Genomic DNA, 16895 nt, shown 5'->3' on the forward strand with positions numbered 1-16895 from the left:
GCTTATTGTTGCTCATGTTACACCGGTGTGTTCATGAGCTCATACTGGCTCAGATTTTGATTCAATATTGGGTTGCACACTAACATGTCCAGCACGTTGAATATAAAAGATGTGGAAATGTTTAAAAAATTTCAAAAATATCAAAAATACCTAGACGTGCACGGCAAATTTGTAAGATGGAACAGTGGTTTGCAACTTGTCGACATGTCGTCAGTCTTATTTTTGCTCATGTTACACCGGTGTGTTCATGAACCCATACTGGCTCACATTTTCATTCGATATCAGGGGTTGCAAACTAACATGTTCAGCACGTTGAATATGAAAGATGTGTAAATGTTTAAAAGATATGAAAAATACCTAGACATGCCTGACAAATTTGTAAGATGGAACAGCAGTTTGCAACTTGTCGACATGTCGTCAGTCTTATTTTTGCTCATATTACACCGGTGTGTTCATGAGCCCATACTGGCTCAGATTTTGATTCGATATCAGGGGTTGCACACTAACGTGTCCAGCACGTTGAATATGAATGTGGAAATGTTTAAAAAATATCAAAACCAGCTAGATGTGCATGACAAATGTGCAAGATGGAACAGCGGTTTGCAACATGTTTACATGTCGTCTGGCTTATTGTTGCTCATATTACACCGGTGTGTTCATGAGCCCATACTGGCTCACATTTTGATTTGATATCAGGGGTAGCAAACTAACATGTCCAGCACGTTGAATATGAAAGATGTGTAAATGTTTAAAATATATGAAAAATACCTAGACGTGCACGACAAATTTGTAAGATGGAACAGCGGTTTGCAACTTGTCAACATGTCGTCAGTCTTATTTTTGCTCATATTACACCGGTGTGTTCATGAGCCCATACTGGCTCAGATTTTGATTCGATATCAGGGGTTGCACACTAACGTGTCCAGCACGTTGAATATGAATGTGGAAATGTTTAAAAAATATCAAAAGCACCTAGATGTGCATGACAAATGTGCAAGATGGAACAGCGGCTTGCAACATGTTTACATGTCGTCTGGCTTATTGTTGCTCATGTTACACCGGTGTGTTCATGAGCCCATGCTGGCTCACATTTTGATTCGATATCAGGGGTTACAGACTAACATGTCCAGCACGTTGAATATAAAGGTTGCGGAAGTTGAGTGTTTATGTAGTCATCTTTTATTGTCCCTTATTGTAATGTACGTCCACAGCACTGACCAATTGTGTTAAAATTGGGTTGTTGGTATCGGGTAGTCATAATGATGTTCAAGCAGCAAACTCTGAGCAACCTGTCGTCCTGTCCTGTCAACAAGGTTGTCTTGTCTTTTGCTGCTTGAACATCATATAATCACAACACTGATTTGTGGATATAACTTACATATTTATATTATGCAATACTTTTCTCACATCAGCAATGTGCAGGGAAAAATTAAATAGAGCTGTGAAGCCTGCGAATTTGAGTTGTTATATTTGTGACCCATTAATAGGTGTTGATTCTGGCACAGGAAGGAGTGCCACTCTCCTCAGTTAGTGTCAGCTACTGAAGGGGTACAAGACAACATTATTGAGCATAGTTTGGCGGTATACTGCTCCGGTAGGGATAATACCTTAGAGGGGCTATATGCAAAAGAAACTGATGTAGCCTGCTGGATCAAGCACATCCTTCTCGCAATACTACCGAGGTACGCGGGACTGCCGTTTCGTGCGGTGCCGACAATTTCCGTACACATCACTTTTGGCTATTATCAACAAAGTAATACCTACATTTCAATACTGCGCGTATCCAGTGCTTTGGACACCGTTGCCGCTAACAGTTGACTGCGTGACGGTCGACATCTTTTAGTTTGAGCTGCGTCCGGCGCCGTCCCATACATATCGTGCTCGCAGAACGTCTCTTACCTCATATGCATCGTGAACGAAACGTGCGGAGTACACGCACGCGTGTGACAATCAGACCTTTTGTTGAAGGTGCTTCGAGTATGTGACTCGACCCAACGGGAACTTTCGTCACATTGTCGTCGACAAAAGAGTTGTTATACACCCGGGTTACGTTTCCACCACTTCCATACGGAATATTCTTTTCGCAGGTAAGACGAACTAGAAGTGCTCAAAATACCGAACGATACGAGACAAGTTAGTAAATAAGCGTCAACTGCCTTTATTAGGTGGAGTCATCCACGTAAACTCCCGCTCGAAATGAAGATGCGAGACGTATTGACATTGTTGTTCGGCCACATTTTACAATATGCGTCTTTCGTTTGACCAGACCACATGCAGCAAATTTATTGCCGTCGCCGTGATCCTCGAGCACCTTTTGGAAGTCGTCTGCTCTCACCGCTGCAAAAAGGCGCGAGAGCAGACGAATTGTTCATCCAATAAGCGATCTGCCACCGTAGCGGATATCGCTGTTGACAACAGAAATCGCAATGCGCTGGCGCTGTTCTTATCAACTTAATTCGTTTATTTAGTAACCGTGACGATTCTGGACGAGCGAATTCACAGTATTACGTTTTCAGCAATGAGGAATCGAATGGTACGCTTTGTGGATGGGCCAGGGTGTACGAGACCGTCCCTTTAAGTAAACAGCATAGACATACGGAAATAATGAGAAAGAAAACGATCAACAGCTAGCATTAATAGAGAGCCAAAACAATGCACAATCCAACATGTAAACAACAGACACATGCAGGAAAATAATTGAAAAATAATCTATCAAAACGAGATACATGCACGGATGAATAGCAGAGAAACACCTTGAACAGCACACCATCCACACGTAAACAATAGCACACACGCAAGGAAACAATGAGAAACACGCTCAACAGCTAATAGAGAACCAAAACCCGTCACATAAACAAGAGGTACACAAAGGATAAATAATTGAAAAATAATCTTTCAAAACGAGAAACATGCACGGAGCTAACGCTGAATAGCACAGAAACCCTCTAAACTGCGCATCGGCCAACGTGGAAACAAGAGACAGGAAAATATCATTGAAACAAGATCAACAGCTAATAGAGAACCAAACAAATGCACCAAAGCAAACAAGAGGTACAGAAAAGAAAATAATTGAAAAACAATCTATCAAAACGATGAACATGTATGGATGAATACCAGAGAAACGCTTTGTACGATGCATCTACATGTAAACAACACACAGGAAAATAATAGCGAAACAAACTATCAAACATTAATAAATTGAAATGGAAATAATATATCTTTTCAACTATCATAAAATCAACCTTGCGACCTAACAATATAGAATTTTCATCCTACTCGGGCACTATAAATATTACCTTGACAAAGGTATCCAAACACGCAGCACAGCTGAGCTTTACACAGTACAACCAGACTGGAGCCCGGCGGGGTCAATCTCTCCCCCTATACAGCCCAAAGTGAAGAATCCGCACATCCTTGGCAATCGATGGAGTGGGGAAACCCTCTCCCTTTTTCACAGTCTTTCCTCCAAAAGGAAATATTCTTAGGATCGATGTACAGAGGCGAAATTTTTTATTGATCGCAAATAGACATTGGAATTATTCGATTCTCAAGAACACAATAAGAATTCTATCAAAAAACAATAGAACGCAAAAAATCTAAGAATAGACTTTTATGTCACTGCAAACTGGTTTTAGAGAAACATTAGCTAAGCAAACGAGAAATATTATCGGCGCAAACAATACTCAACCAAAACGAGAAACGATGCATTTTAATGTACTTCAAATCTGACACAACTGTTATGCATACATTATTCTCAACTCACAAAATATCGATCGAGTGAATATCTGAAGCAAAAAGAGAAAGTCAAATTTATTCAATGATAGAAACAATACTCATTCGAAAACGAGAATCAAATTTAATTACATCGTTTTATGACAACTTTGCAATAGTAATTTCTACACGAAGAAGCCACAAACAACTCATCTGAAATGCAAATTAATGTAAAAGTTTGCTACAGTGAAAATCAATGCACACAACTTAAAAATACATTCCCAACTAGTAGAATATTTTTATTAATATCAAACGAGTGATCATCTGAAACAAAGTCAAAAGCAGTAATTAATTTAGACAAACATTTTTTCGTAACCACGCAGCGCAAATATACATCACAGAAACATGTCTTTTCCATTCAGGGCCCACTAGTGGAAACGAAGTGAGAGAGGGAAGCTGAGTTCCCATACACGTTCGTTAAGGTTACGCCCGCAGGGAGTAGGGGAATCCAACAATGGTCTTGGTATACAATGTATAGTTGAAAGCCATAAACTGACTCCCGCAAGTCAAGTTAGGGAAGGAGGGTCTCTAGCGCTGTCTTGTACGTAGAATCATTGAAAGCACACGTTTTTTCCTTACACATCACATCTTTTTGTAAATTGAATTTCATAATTCTAACGTCAGGTGGATACTAATAACATTCTAAACGCGATAACATAATACATTTTTAATAAATAAAATTAGCACCGATATGAATTAATTAAGTGTCGAGGCACACTACAAATCAGAAGAGACAATTGCTATACAATGAAGAGATGGACGGATTTTGTACTCGTTACCATAGGTCATGGGAGGACCTGATAAAAAGCTGCTTCAAAAAGGAGGAGCCTCGAAACGATTCAATTATCGCTGCATTTCGACACGTCCTAGACATGGTCGTATTCGGAGATATGGCGCAAATTATGGAATTCAAGATGCGAGAACTTGTATGCCGAATCTACAATAGTTATAAAAATAATTGCACGTCAACATCGGAAGGACCAGTGGGATTGATGGTGGAGTTTTTGAGGTTTCCTAACGAAGAATTGAAATACACTAGACCAAACGTAATTGTAATCATTGCAATGGGCATTGCATTAATCAAGAAAGCAATCAGATCAAATTATCATATACAAGCAGTCTATATCGCACGATTCATTATGGATTTGTTGAGATTACACCTAACGGGTGAAATGGAAAGTACATAAAAAATCTTATCACGTGATATATTCCACGCTAGAGCCTCTACACATTTATTTTATTCTACCAGTCAATGATGTCGAATGAACAGAAGTTCAATATTGTCGTGCAAGGTCTGATGTATCATCACTTATTGAAACTCAAGAAACATATCAATTGCAGTGGACCACAGGACGATTTTCATCTAATACTCTATTGTACGCCATTCAAGAATCTTCATACAAAGAAAGGATACATCAATAAGAGACTGTGCAAGTTCATCCCTACAAAGTGCAAGTTGTTGAAGCAATACACACACGGCGACAACATATCACCCGCGTTAATCAATGCTGGATTCAAGCGCCCAATAATCAGAATAAACTACTTGATGTCTTCGGAATTCATCAATCAAGACAACAAACGAAAACTTCAGAGTTTGGATAGAACTGTAATTTATCGAGATAAACATGTGTATAAATGAAATAATAATTGTATTCTTTGTCATCATTGTAATGTATTCTACACATCGCAACGAAAACAGCTTATGATTAGATTGAAGATTGCTAAGGAGACGCTTATTCCACACTATGTACAGTGCTGGACAAAAGTTTACAGAACGCGCGAGCGGCGTATTTTCTCTGGAAAGAGACACCCTAGCGGCGAGCGGAAGCGGGCGAGTCCACTCGTTCAGAGGGATGGAACAGTGCGCTTGTAACGATCCACCGTGGTTGTAGTGATAACTTTGCTTCTGAGTGTAAGGAACGCCAAAATGGTTTCGTTTTCGGTCTACTGCACCGAGTGGGAGTAGCTATCGCGGGAAGGAAGTCTCTCCGCTATCGGAGAGATAACAGGGCGATAAGATGAATTCAGGTGACAACGGGCTGCAGTGCCTAGCTTTTTTTCTTAGACAAAAACAGAAGAAAAGAGCGTGTACCCTTGAACACACACACACAAAAGAGGCGGGGGAGACGATACTGTCTCAATACTTTGTCGGCCCCCCTTTCGCAGCAGCAACTGAGGCGCACAGGAAGGGAAGCGTATTGCCGACGGACAAGGTCCACGTCTTCAAGTAGGACCACTCTGCTTCTATAAATTCCCAGAGTGCGTCATTGCTCCTTGTAGGCGTCCGTCTCTTGCTCATCCTATACTTCACGATGCCCCAGACGTTTTCGATAATGTTTAAGTCCGGGCTCTGCGCAGGCCATGTCACCTGGATTACGCTGAGGTCGTCGAGAAAGCGTTGGACAGTTTTACTACGATGGACGGAGCAGCCATCGCCTGGAAATGGTAGCACCCATCCGAGAACGGCCCGTCCAGAGCATAGGGGAGCAGCGTCCTCTCGAGGACCTCTGCGTACGCCATGGAATTGAAGCGACCTTGCAGTCGTACCAAAGGCCCGAGTCCGTCGTACGACCTTTGCTAGATACCTGCCCCAGTATGTCCACAGAGTGTTGTCCAGTGGGCGGCACACGGTAAGCGTCTGGGGCACCCTGTCGTACGACGGACTCGGGCCTTTGGTACGACTGGAAGGGTGCTTCAGTTCCATGGCCTACGCAGGTCATCGAGAGGATGCTGCTCCCCTATGCTCTGGATAGGCCATTCTCGGATGGGTCTACCATTTCCAGCAAGATGGCAGCTCCGTCCACCGTAGCAAAACTGTCCAACGCTTTCTAGACGACCTCAGCGTAATGCAGCAGACATGGCCTGTGCAGAGCCCGGACTTAAACATAATCGAAAACGTCTGGGGCATCCTGAAGAATAGGATGAGAAGAGATGGACGCCTACAAGGAGCAAGGACGCACTCTGGGAATTTATAGAAGTAGAGTGGTCCTTGCTACGTGAAGACGTGGACCTTGTCCGTCGGCCATACTCTTCCCTTCCTGTGCGCGTGGCGTCAGTTATTGCTGCGAAAGGGGGGCCGACAAAGTATTGAAAGAGTATCGTATCCCCCGCATCTTTTTTTTTATGTGTGTGTTCAAGGGTACACGCTCTTTTCTTCTGATTTTGTCTAAGAAAAAAAGAAAAAAAAAACAGGCACTGCAGCCCGTTGTCACCTCAATTCTTCGTAGCGCCGTGTTATCTCTCCGATAGCGGAGAGACTTCCTTCCCGCGATAGCTACTCCCACTCGGTGCAGTAGACCGAAAACGAAACCATTTTGGCGTTCGTTACACTCAAAAGCAAAGTTACCACTACTACCACGGTGGGTCACCACAAGCGCACTGTTCCATCCCTGTGATCGAGTGGACTCGCCTGCTTCCGCTCTCCGCTAGGGTGTCTCTGCCCAGAGAAAATACGCCGCTCGCGCGTTCCGTAAACTTTTGTCCAGCACTGTACAAGGATCTTCGTATGGAATCAGCACCGGCAATCAAAGAGATTTTACACGACCACACTCTATACAACACCGACGCCCAAAAGAAAGAATTGTAGAAGAATCGCTAATATAAATTTAGAGGCATGTTACATCAATCTTTGTTTACAAAAAGAGGATCACTAATATTTTGCGAAAGCTTACTTTATGAATTAAATTGCACGGTGTGTATATTTTCTCAAACGATTGGACAGTTGACAATACTATATTGAAAGGAATCTATTATCATATGACGCGATGCAAGTGATGGACAAGCATGATACGCAGGCGGAGTCTACAATTCTAATCATCATAACATGCGGTACACAGTTCCAATAAGATTTTGGGAGAATCGAATCACACAACTGTCATCAGAATTGTTTAACCACTATACAATGAGGATGAGCACTATGCATAAGATACGTAATTATAATATTAAGAAATATTTACTTATTATAATTACTTATTATAATTATAATACTTATTATAATTACTTATTATAATTAGCCCCTCACCGCGCGCTGAAAAAAATTATAAAAAATCGCTAGAGAAGTCGGCCCAGCTATTGTTCTTGAAGTTACATACATGTACCAGAACTTTGTAATTAAAACTCCACTATGGTGCTCATGTATAATAATGTGAAACTTTTTATAATAAAACTTGTAATTTTGATTGTAATCATATTGATTAAAATATCTTCTTTGATTAAATGTGCTATCCCTTCTGCTTAATTGAAAACTTCCACTAATAATAAAAAATGTTGCATATGATGTGTGATACCCTTCAATGCTATTGCATCATGCCTGTAATAAGTATAATCTTTGTTTGGTGTGTTGTGTTTCTTCTGCATCAGGTTTTTTGGCTAAATTTTTCTCCTTCACACAGAGTCATAACATAATTTCTGACATTAATGACTTTCATAAATATATTTTCACTTGTACTTTTGTGTATGGCTATCCTTTGTATGTAAGCAGCCTACTGCACACCTGTTGTAGATGAAAATAAAATTAGGATTGAAGTCGGCACAGATTGAAAAATGACGAAAGAAGTCGGCCCAGGCTGAAAAATGTGAGAGGGTAAGCACGCACGCGGCCCTCCCCCCGCCGATAAGCGCGCGGACAACCCTCCGCACACGCGCCGCGCAGGGAAAAATACGCGAGTGAAGTCGGCCCAGGGAGGCACTGGCATAGAACAAACTCGCCACCGGTCTCACACGGCATGACTGAATACTACTCCCCTTGTTCAAAAATGGGAAACGTGACTTGTTGACGAACTACCGTCCTATTTCGGTTTTGCCGATAATTTCTCAAATACTGGAAAAGCATGTGTGTAGAATTGCTAATTCTTTTCTTGAAAATTTGGATTACTTTCGGATAATCAGTATGGTTTTGTAAAAGCTAAAGGTACTATACCGTTATTTGGAAGACTTGTGTGAACCATGTTTACGAGGCTTTGGACAATAACATCGTTACGGTAGCGCTCCCAGTCGACTTATCTAAAGCGTTCGATGTTATCAATCACGCTCAGCTCTTGAGAAAATTAGAAGCTATTGGGTTTAGAGGAGCCTTTTACAATGGGTTTCATTCATAGCTACAGAATAGAACGCAAAGGGTGAAAATAAGAGATACCACGAGCAGGCCTGTTTCCATACGTGCTGATGTCCCGCAAGGATCTTGCTTGGCTCCGCTCCTCTTTGATATATACGTCAACGACCTTCCAAGAGTTAGAAAAGGCGCACACATCTTTCATTACGCTGACGACACTTTGCTTCTAACAAGTCACGTTTCTTACACGCAGGCTGTAGAGTGTTTACAAGCCAACATTCGTTTGGTAATGGATTGGTTTAGTGGCAATTCCACACTCTAAACCCAGTGACGGATAGGTGCCGTCTGATGAACTGACGAGTTGATCCAGATGAGCTCAAGATGAGTTCAAGGGGCACGCGGTGCCTGCGAAAGCTGCGGGTTCCCTGTGCCCCCTGAAACAACTGGTACGATATCCCTGCTGACGCCAGGCGCCACAGTGTACCGGACGTATTAAAGGGTTACTTGTACCACTAATACGCGAAACACATTGCGCCTGTCGAGTTCCTTAACAGAAAAATTACCTCCACGCTTCGCAAAAAAAGAAAGGAAGAAAATGCTCCAAGCACGTCGAGCATGAAACACCAAATTTTATTCGCTTGCACATACCTTTAGATTGCATCCAGTACATCATCGTTTGCCGAATGGAAAGCATACACGGTTCACTAATCCCAACACACACATATGCAGCACACGGGGGACTGCGGGGGGGGGGGGGGGGGGGGGGTGCGGGGGCCCTTGCCCATCCCCGGAACATGAACTAGGGGGGGGGGCGCAGCCTCCCCCGGGAAGTCCCGCTAAGAGACTGACACCAACCTTTGAGGCTCGGCGCGCCCGGGTCAAAAGAGCGAAGAGGCACCAGTCCCAAAAATGCATCTTGCAATTTGTAAAATATGTATCCGCCCACCATACTCTTCATCACAGTAGAAGGTGAGGCGAAGAAACACAGAGGATGACACAACACATAGCTGAATTTCGCCCAGAGCAAGCAGATCAATGAAACGAGGCAGTCGAAAAGGTACCAGCAGCTGGCCAGTGAGGTGTAACGGTAGGATCTTCGGAACACATATCCGTTGGGAGCGGGTTCAACTCCCACTGCTCCATTTCATTGACCATATTCATTATATTGTGCGCATTTCGGGTCAAACACCGAGGATTCAATGCATTTTGTTCCTTTTGCACTCAGTTTTCAAAGACGTAATGCCTTCAGTTGTGCACATGTTCATTGCTTACGTTCTCACTGTTTTTTCCTTTTTTTTCTGTCCTTCGTTCGTCTTATTTCTATACCAGTTCTGCATACATGATAGGATCAAGCCAGAGTGTGTGATTCTTCAGCTTTAGTTTTGTGTTCTTCATTTCTCTTTTCCTTTTCTTTTCTTTTGCTTTCTTCTTGTCTTTGCCTTTTTTTGTCTTCCCCCTTTCACTTTTTTTTTTTGAAATAACAAGCCGACATCCATCTGGCTTACGTTTCCTTTCTTTTTTTTCGTAGTAAACATATCCCCCCCACCCCCACCCCCAGCCAGAGTACTTACTTCGCGGTGCGCCCCCCCCCCCCCCCGGGAAAATGAAAACTCTCCGCCTCTGCATCCGATGATCCGATGCACCCGCAGTCCTCCAAACGCCGAACACACAATCCTCGAAACTTCGAACAGGCTGGCACTGAAAGCTCAATGAAGATCCTTAGTGACGAACACAACGGTTCCTCAAACGAAATGGCAGAGGAACAATTGTCCAACAAGTGGCAACAGACACCAATTCCATGTGAGAAGCAGTTGCGATCTTGCACGCGTATGTGTGACCGTTGAGACAAGAAACAACCTGTAAAGAAACCGAAGTGAATATCACGCTGGTATTCTTCCAACGTTAATGCTGGAATAGTACTCCATTTTGTAACTCATCTCCTCGCAATCGATACAGTCCCACGGTCACCTATTACGAAATAATACAATTAACCTTGCTTGTAATGTACATCGTCGCTTCACCGATGCAGTCGATCCTCTCCTGCCGCCATTTGCAATGCGTCCACCGTCTGCAACAGAATGTACTTCGATTGTTAAACACGAGTAAAATGCAGGCGTCATACGATGCATCACAGCTATGTAGGCTTACCTTAAGCAAACATCAGACCTGTACTTAAAATGCAAGGTGTCATCCTTCTCAAAGGCGAGGTTGCAACGCAGACAGCGGCAAGAAAGCATGAAGCGGGAAGGAACGTACTGCGGGAGAATACGTTGTGCCATGTCACTCCTCAGCGGCGGAGCGCGGAACAACGTAGTGCGCTCCAACGACGCCACGCATATTCATCCGGCACACGCATTATTCAACAAGCACACGAGTACAAGGTTCAGGAGGCACACATATTATTCAGCGAGCACAAAGCCGTTTCATACCAACGTGATGGCTTTGTACCTGCTGAAATTTGGCGATGAGGATCGCTGTGCTTGCTATTTGATAACCGTTACGGCTGCTTCCAGACGGTTACGGCTGTGTACCGGCTGCACTTTCTGAGGAAACTTTTTTAACTGGCACATGTCCGTCACAGGATTTAGAGTGCATGCGTGTCAATCCCTTGAAGTCAAAGCTTATTTGCTTCCATAGCCCTTTGAAGCAAATATCTTGTAATTTGCTTGTATATTTGAATGGGTCAGAATGTTATGATTGTGATTGCGTTTCGTTGCCGTATGTCTCTTCTATTAAGCATCTGGGCATTTATTTAGATTCGAACATGAAATGGAATACTCACCTTTCGAGCATTGCTAGGAAATTACGCTCTTTCGCTTGTCTTCTGTATAATGTTAGAACTTTCATGCCTTACCCTGTACGACGGTTAATCTTGCAATCTCTCGGTTATTCTCATTTACGTTACGGTATCACCTTGTTCTTTAACTCGTTTAGATTTTGGAGTTAGAGAATTGACCGTATTCTCTATTCATCGCTTATAGGTTTGTCTTACGGACGGTTACTCGGGTCATGTTTAGAAACAGTCGATCTCTTCAAGCTACATGGCATGCCAAATTTGAAGGAACTTTTTGCAAGAACAGTTATACTAAAGCACTATTGGTCACAGGAATTTAAGAATTATCTCTCAAGTTGCTACGCCACTAGATGTTCAGATTTATATTATGTTCCTAGAATCTACACAAATTATGGAATGGGTTACCGTCGGTACTATGTGCCGACCCTATTCAACTTGTTACCTCAGGATGCTTTAAACTTTAAAACGATCACAGATGTTAAACGAATACTACCTTCTTTGATGTATAATGATGTTTTGAATTGAGCTGATAATTTTACTATCTAGATCATTTTACTACTTTGTTTGTCTGGAATTTTACTCAGTTTGAGTTTTGCCACTTGACCGCGGGGCTCTGCCCACAAACCTATCGGTTTAGGTGGGCCTGTGTTACTATATGCTGCAATAAAAACTCAATACTCAATTATTATTATGATTATTATTATTATTGACTATAGCTATTATTGACTATTAGTGACTATGCTACTCGCATCAAATCCATTGAAATGGATCTCAAGAGTAATCCTAAACAATTTTGGAAACACGAGCGTCTTTCTAAAAACGAAAACAGTCTATACGCTTTGAACACTAACGGCGTGGGGGTGGGGGGAATATGTTTATTAAGAAAAAAAGAAAGGAAAGGGGGTGGGGTGTCTTTTAAGTTCTAACCCAACCTCGATGTCTCAGCTCTTCGCTACACATTTTTCTGCAGTAGATAAACGCGGCAACGTACAGCCACTATACCATGCGAATCCGAGCTCCGTGTCGAACTCATCTTATCACCTTCCTTGTATAGCGGTGTCCCATGAGGAGGTCATCGCAGCTATTCGGAAGCTAAAACCTACTTTGACCCCAGGGGTTGACAACATTCCTGCAGTATTCGTTAAAGCCTAAGCTGACCTCCTTTTCCCCGTCCCCCTTCATGTACCTGTCTTTACGTGACTCTGTGTTCCCCACCTGTTGGAAAACTTCGGTTGTCGTACCAGTCCACAAGTCTGGCGATCCTTTAAATGTGTCTAAAACTATTTTTTTTTTTGACTGCGTGTTAGCGCCGCAAAGCAACTGTGGCTATGAGTGGCGTACAGATGTGGACAGACGGAGAGAGGACAGCAGGAAGGAGTGGGGGACAGGGGGATTAGTATCCGTCCTGGGCCGACTTCAGGGTGAACTGTGCCGACATTCGTCTGGAAAGTCTTCGGAAAACCCAGGCAAAACCTCAGACAGCACAGCCAGCGGTAGGATTCGAACCCACCACCTCCCAGTCTACAGCACGACCTTGGTTACCACCAACGAGCGGACGCCTTAGCCCACTCGGCCATGTCGCTGGTGTGTCAAACTATCGTCCTGTCAGTCTACTGTGCGCGTTTTCAAAGGTGTTTGAGCAGATGATCGCAAGTTTTCTTTTCTCAAGTCGCAGATAAGTGAACAACAACATGGTTTCATGCCAGGCAGATCCACTATCACCAATCTTGTATCGTTTATGTTCGTTGTGGCTCCTTGTGTCTCAGCACGAGGACAAGTAGATTAAATTTATTTCGGCATTTCTACAGCATTTGACATGATGGACCATACTATTGTTTTTCACAAACTTCATATAACTGGTCTCGGAAACGCCCTCATTGCTTTCTTCCTTTCGTTTCTGAGAAACAGATGCTGTGTCGTACAGGTGCACGGTGCCTTTTCTTCTCCTTACTTTCCCCCTTCAGGTGTTCCTCAAGGCTCAATTTTGGGGCCGCTCCTTTTCAATGTCTTTATTAATGACTTAGCTGGGCATATTCGTCATTCTCATGTTCTTCAGTACGCCGATGACGTGAAGATATTTATTTATTTATTTATTTATTCTTGTACCTCAAGGGCCCAGGGGCATTACATGAGGGGTGGACAAAAAGTGCACATATTTAAAGTTATCCACATATTTAAGCACACACATATTTAAAGTTATCCACGACCCAAATGACGTTCAGAAGCAACAAACTGACGTTTCTTCTGTGGTTGAATGGTGCTCTAAAAATGGGATGGCTATTAATCCATCGAAGACGAAACATGCGACTTACTCAAGAAAAACATAATATGAAATGCATACATGTGTTCCGATGCCATCAAGCGTGTCGATGTACTGAAGGATTTGGGGGTCGTTTTTGACTCCCAGCTGCGTTTCCATGATCATGTTTCTTACGTACCCTCTTCAGCTCTCAAAATTCTTGGCTTGCTCACATATACATGCAAAATCTTTCCACACACTCTGTATTTCTTCACATGTATCGTTCCTTAATTTTACCGCGACTGGAATACGCGTCTCCAGTGTGGAACTCTCTTTCCTACACTGACTCGTCACGGATTGAATCTGTCCAGAAAAAAAATCTACACATTGTACATCGCGTATTTTTGAGAAAGAGCCCTCACTTTAGAATGTATGTCAATGGAGAGATAATGTCACATTTCTTGACCTTGAACCGCTCTCATCGCGACGCCGTTTTCATGACATTATGCTCTGTTATAAGATCTTACACGGTTTTCTCGATACACCATCTTTATTACATCAGCTTCATATCGTCGTACCTGTCAATGTAACCAGACACACGAATATATTGTACCTATCCCACCATATGCCTGCAAGTCCGATAGCACGAATTCAACAAATGACAAACGCAGTTCACCCCACTCTTGATATCTTTAACCCCCCTACAAACGTTTTCAAAACTCTCCTCAGGCATTCGCTGAGTAACATGTGAAGTTGTACAGTCTTTTTTTTCTTCTCCTTCGCTTTTAGTGCCACGTACTGGATATCTGTATGTTTGTACTGTATGTATCAATGTGAATATCTTCCTGTTATGTTCTTGTTTGTGAATATGTCCTAAATATGTTATGTTTTGGGTAATCTGTATATGTTTGTATATATGTGTGTACATATTTGTAAGTACTGTATTGTCTACGTGCGAGAATACCAAGGCTTTGGCTGTTCTTGGGCACGTTAATAATAATAATAATTATTATTAATAATAATATTATTATAATTATATAATTATATTAAATATATTAAATATAATTATATAATAATTAAATATTATTATTATTATTAACGTGCCCAAGAACAGCTAAAGCCTTGGTATTCTCGCACGTAGATAATACAGTACTTACAAATATATATTCAACTTCAGAAGGAAACGAAGTTTAGTCGTCCGTCAACTACACACGTCGTTCGAGATAAGGAGACAAAATAGCGCGCCAGGAGAAATACTGCAGCGCCACCATGCGCCATCAGGAGGGAGCACTTTCATCCACAGCGTAGTGTCATACCGCCATACAGTCTTAGCAGCCAATACGGAAGCAGAGTGAGGATGATGGATTACATTATCTGGAGCAGAGGGAAGCGTAACCTCTCTGCGTCCAGGGCGGCGCAGTAATACCTTGAGAGCTGACGGACTACATTTCGTTTCCTCCTTGAGTTAAGCACGGCTACACATGCGACGCTCATTCTTGTTTCACTTCTTCGTTATGTTTGTTCCTCTTTCAGCAAAACATATCCTTCTTGATGTTAACTTTCTGTAGTTAAAAATACATCGTGCTCGTGACAACGACGACATCCCGATTGAGCTTAGGTTTTCAGTGACTTTCGTGTCTTCACGAGCGCTGGGCTTGTTGTTCATAGTACACCGCTGAACGAAAAGAAGGCTTATACCGAAGGGTGGCATCGTAAGTTCTGTGTCGTAATCCCGTGCACGATATGTCTGTTGGTGGTGAACCTAACTCGCGCTATACTCACCATACTCGCTCTAGCCTGACGATGGCAGCCATCTTTAGAAAAAGAGTCTCAAAAGACAGACCAGCTGGTAAATTAGAGCAGAAGAAGGCCATACAATTAGTAATACAGCGGAAACTGCATCAACCTATGAGGTCGCATCCGGAAGTAAATCTATCAAACCGCTACCGTTATGTTGGGCATCGGTCGACAATCTACCCGGCAAATTTTTCGTCAGAAAATTGCTTAGATGTCTGATAAACGAATTTTAAAGAGCAGCGCTGCTTCCGCGGCAGCAGACACTCTGGCGGCGAGACGTCACTCCCTGAGGGCAAGAGTGGAGTGGGAAGGGGGTGGGGGGTCGGGCGTAATTAAAAAATGCAACAGTAAATTTTAAGTAGTGAGCAAGGAGCAGTTAGACATCCTCCTGCAAAGAACGTCCACCTGGTCGTGTAATCCAGTTGTTAAAAACACCATCTGCACTGCTCTCGTACTTTTATTACAAATCTGTATCCAATAAAAACCAGAGTTCGAGGTAACTCGTTACAAGTAACTCGTTACTGTAACTAAGTTCCTTTTTTTGGTAACTTGTAACTTAACTCGGTACTTTTGCGCCGTGGTAACTTTCAGAGGAACTCGTTCCTTTTTCAGGTAACTTTGCCAAAGTAACTTAAGTTAAGTTCCAAGTTACTTTTAACTCGCTTTTCACTCACGTCCACATATTTTCTTGTTTTCTGTCCCGTTGTTTCATAGCATTTTTTCCCATAAAACGTGATATTCAATCAAAGACAGTATTTTATTCAGGAAAAGAATCGCTGCCATTGAAATGAAGCTGAACCATTGTGCGCTCACAGGGAGTAAGATGCATTGCGTTCGAATAGGCCTCTACTAGAGAAACGTCGTCATGACATTGGTAGACAGACTGAAATCGAAACAAATCGGAAGGGCAGGGCTGGGTTCCACGAACTGGCACTTGTTCGCTACCTCCCATTGAAAGAAAAGCAGGACCGAGGGTCGCGTCTCTTTAAGGGACCATATCGTAATCCCCTCAAGACCGTGGCTTTCGAGGGCGACCTTGTTCACCTCTAGCTATCGAACGTAGTTCAATTCTACCGAATTTTTGGCGCTGAAGAACACTATGACGTCATTTGTTTATAAACAGGGAGAGGTCTATTGTTGGACATAAACGAAAACGATCTAAGCGTGTTGCACTCCTCCGCAGACAACTCAAGATCTAACTCAACTGCTCACGCGCGCTGCACCTGCGTAATGCTATTTTGTGT

The sequence above is a fragment of the Ornithodoros turicata genome, chromosome 2 (genome assembly GCF_037126465.1).
Source record: "Ornithodoros turicata isolate Travis chromosome 2, ASM3712646v1, whole genome shotgun sequence".
NCBI classification, from domain to species: Eukaryota; Metazoa; Arthropoda; class Arachnida; order Ixodida; family Argasidae; genus Ornithodoros; species Ornithodoros turicata.